This window comes from Eubalaena glacialis, chromosome 4, assembly GCF_028564815.1.
Source record: "Eubalaena glacialis isolate mEubGla1 chromosome 4, mEubGla1.1.hap2.+ XY, whole genome shotgun sequence".
NCBI classification, from domain to species: domain Eukaryota; kingdom Metazoa; phylum Chordata; class Mammalia; order Artiodactyla; family Balaenidae; genus Eubalaena; species Eubalaena glacialis.
In genome coordinates, this window is record NC_083719.1 from 54,781,130 (window position 1) to 54,785,241 (window position 4,112).

Consider the following 4,112-nt stretch of genomic DNA (forward strand, 5'->3'; position numbering starts at 1 on the left):
ATAATCATTTTTCATTTGCTCATTCAGTCCCACATAATAATTCTTGTTCCACTTGAAACTGGCTTAGCAGTTTTGTGAAGTCATCAGCTTCACCACTAGAGTTCTGGAAATCCTTAGTGGTATGATCTCAAATTTATTTAAGCAATGCCATCAGAAGCCTTTACCCCAGAGTATCTTAGGTCATAGATCTTTCTGTGGTTCTCTGAGACATCCCTTTTGTTGAAGACAAAGTATTCCGGCTTGTAGCTGATTGCAAGAGCTTTTAGGAAAGCATCAGAATAACACAATAACTATCTGTGAATGACAAAAAACTTAAAATGGCCACTGTTAAAGTTTGATGAGAATTCATTATAAAAAATAATGCAGTTGACAAATTTGGTTGTTTCTGTGCAATATATTCTCTTAGGATAATAACTGAAATTATGATTGATAACATTCTATCAGGACATATCATAGACAATGAGAGCATTGACAAATTTCTAGGAACTTCATAGAATTTCTGAAGTATTTATATCAATAACATTTAGGCATACTAGTATAACCTAGGGAAGGTTAAGCACCTCTTCCCATTTGACAATGCTTCCCGTGCAACTTATGACATAAACTTAATTAGTTAAACATCTCCCTTTTCACAAGGTGAGAGGACAAACCCTTTGAGATTTTCCAGGGACCCCGTGGAAAGTCTCAAAGTCAGTTCCAGGTCAAAAAGACTTCATTTAGAATTTGATTTTGGGAAGCTGTCCAAAACGTCAGCAGGTTTGAACATCTGATTAAATAGGATCACAGGTCAGTTTTTATTTAAGAAAAAAGACTTGGTCTTCTTAAATAATCAAAAACATGGTTAAAGTACTGGAAATTATTCCAATAAGACACAGAATCTTTGCTTCCTAAGTAGATGACTTAAAAGGTAAAGAGAACCTTTTTACAATCTCTTATTAAGAACAGACCAGTAATCCAAGAAACTTTGTCTTTTTAAGGGAGAGAAAACCAAACTCTAATTTTGCATCAATACATTATTGATATTAAAACAATATTGACATTATAAAACTTACAGTAAATCTATTCAGTCTTAGCCAGCCTGACCACATGAGATAAGAGTCTCTCTCTGTGTCCCACAACATCACCCCGCCCCCCAACCTGTAAAACTTCCTATATTTATTCATCTGTTTGTCTCTCTTTTTTTTCTTTTTTCTTCTGGAACAATCTTTTTTTTGTGTGTGATAACAGAGCAGTTTTAATTCTAGCATCTGAAGCTATATAAGGATATGCTTTATAAACTTCGTGGAACTGTTGTACGCATTCAATAAAGTGACAACTCGCAATACCACTTAGTATCTCAAAATCAGGAACATACCTTTGAATTGTTTAAACACAATCCACAGAATGAAAAACAAAATCAGAAGTCACCCACAGTTATACTAATTGTCAATTAAAAGTTTTACCACTTACTACTTGATATAGCAGTCAGTATCTAGTAGGGGATATTGGAAGTGATTTCAGATTTTCATCCTGTTGTACTCTATTGGGAAGGTTTCTTGAGTAGCTATGTGACTGGCCAAAGGTGGGTACAACCAGGACCAGAACAGCATGTAAGGTTCTACCACAGTTTCTGTAGTTTTCACTTTTTTTCCTTTGTCAGCTAAAAGTGAACAGTGAGAATTAAATACTTATCTTTATATATACATGAGGTATGCTGTGAGAGCATATTTGCTTACAAACATATAAAAATACTTGTTAACTAGTTTGATAAGAAAATAACGTATAAAAGTATATAGCAAAACGTTAATCATCTCTGACCCTGGAAAGATCAATTCCATATTTTATATTATAAACAAAAACAGTTTTAGTTTTTTTGAATCCCTTACCCAGAAATACTTGAAAAGGAAGACAGACAGAAATTATTTATTTTTACTCTCAACATGGTTGTGAAAAGAGTTAAATTAAAAAACCAAGAACACTAAAATGCCTAAGTCCAGAATGAGTCCAAATATTTGGCCACATAGAATATTATCTTCAGGAATAACAGTAAAGGCTTTACATGCAGTTTTTAACCTATAAATACAATAGGCATTTTGGTATTTTGGCCACTGGAAAACAAAGGCTATAGCATCAGTAAAGGTCTGAGATGTCTCACTTTTGTGAATTCAATTCAGTGTATTTAAGGTTAACTAAAGTTGACATCAAAATTTTTAGAGATAGGCAAAAATTCACATTTAAAAAAAACTCCCTATGTTTCTATTTAGAGTAACAGTAGGCGATATGATTCCAGAAGTTAAAAGTTATTTCACAACCTATGACTTCAGCTTGCCAAACAGCTTAGGTTCCAAAGCTGATTCATCCTTATTAAAAGTAAGCCCTTAAAAAAAGAATGTGTCTGTGTATATAGATATCCATTTTAAAGGAATCAATCTTTGAAGCAGCCTTAGTGTTTCCTTTAAATCTGTCTTGAATGACCATTGGATTAGCTTCATGGAAAGGATTAGCCAGCTTCTCGGTCTAAGGCTACCACGGTGATCATTTATCTAAGGCTAGAAAGGTACCAACGTGATGTAAACTGTAAGGAGAGAAGGAGAAGATGAGGGTTTTTCCTGGCAGTTTGTAGCTAAAATTCAAGGGATTCTTAGAAAATGACACAGTGGCAGCCTTTCTTGTCTTTTTCTTTCCGTGTTGGTTCTGGTGAAGGAGGACATTCCTGCTCTTGAAATTTCCTTATAACCCGGACAAGCTCATGGAAAGCTTGATCTACATTCATCCTAATCTTTGCTGACGCCTTCATGTATGTTACCTTAAGTTGTCGCGCTAACTGCTGTCCTTCTTCCTGCGTTACCTGTCTCAGAGGATCCAGATCTGCTTTATTACCAATTAAAATCATTGGAAACTCATCACGATCCTTTACTCTGAGAATCTTTGAAACTTATAGATTTCTTCAAAACTGCCTCTATCTGTGACTGAAAAGACCAACAGGAAACCCTCGCCAGTTCTCATATACTGTTCTCTCATAGCTCCAAACTCCTCTTGTCCTGCTGTATCCAGAATATCTAGCCGGGCTGCCCGGTCATCTATCACGCACTGCTTTGTGTAGGAATCCTCGATGGTTGGATCATAATCCGTTACAAAATAGGACTGGATGAACTGGATGGTGAGTGCCGACTTGCCGCGCCGCCCCCGCCGACCACCACGAGCCGCTACTTCTCTTGGCCGGAGCCGTCCCACCAGCCGGCCGCGGCCATGGGGACGCCGCCCGCCCTAGGCCAGGCTCCGGGGACTTGTGCGGCCGGCGGGCCGCAGGCGAGCGGCCGGGCGGGGGTCCCGGGCGCCGGGAGATGCTGGAGGGCCCGTCCGGGCTGCAGCGCGGCACCCGGGCTGGCTGGGTCCCGACCGAGGCGCAGAGAAGCGAGGTGACCGCAGCGGCGAGGGGCTGCAGCGGCCGGGGGGCGCACTCTTGCACACGTCTTCGCAGTGCCAATGGAACAATCTTTAAACAACTACTTTTGGACAGAATTACTCTTTTTTTTTTCTTAACAAACACAATCCTACATTCCTTGAATACTTTGCATTCAGAGTTTTCTTCTTCACCCTTATTATTTCTAGTAGCTTCATTTACATATATTGATTATAATTTTGAACCCTTAGTAACCTTTATTTCCCAGAGAAAACTAGGAAGTAGACAATTGTGAACTGTCATAGACCAGCATTGTGTAGTAGATTAGCAAATTTATCAATACATCATCTCACAGTTTCTAGAGACTTATGCTGCCCTCATAGTACAATTTCTCAATATGACAAAAAGATCATCTTTGTTCATAGAACCAAATATCTTTAGTTTCCTGGATAAATAAGAAGTCAAAATAGATAAACTTAAAGCTATGTTTAGTAATTAATGTTTCAATATTTTATATTATTTGGAAATGATCTAGATATTTAATGGATATCTATTATTTAACTTTGTATAACTCTAAGGTTTCAAGTTACCAAAAAGATTTTGGAAAGTACTTCTAAGCAGACATATAATAAAACACAATTCTTGTTGAAATAAAATTTGTAAGAGCAATGATTTAATTTGATTAAAATAAAATCTCTAAGGAATCTTGCTCCCTGACTTCAGACTATAC

At 37.5% G+C, this 4,112-nt stretch overlaps 1 pseudogene; it reads right to left on the reverse strand.

Annotated features, from left to right (window-relative positions):
* Nucleotides 1-2,600: 2,600 nt before the first annotated feature.
* Nucleotides 2,601-3,230, reverse strand: LOC133089737 (ras-related protein R-Ras2-like; annotated as a pseudogene).
* Between the last annotated feature and the right edge of the window lie 882 nt (nt 3,231-4,112).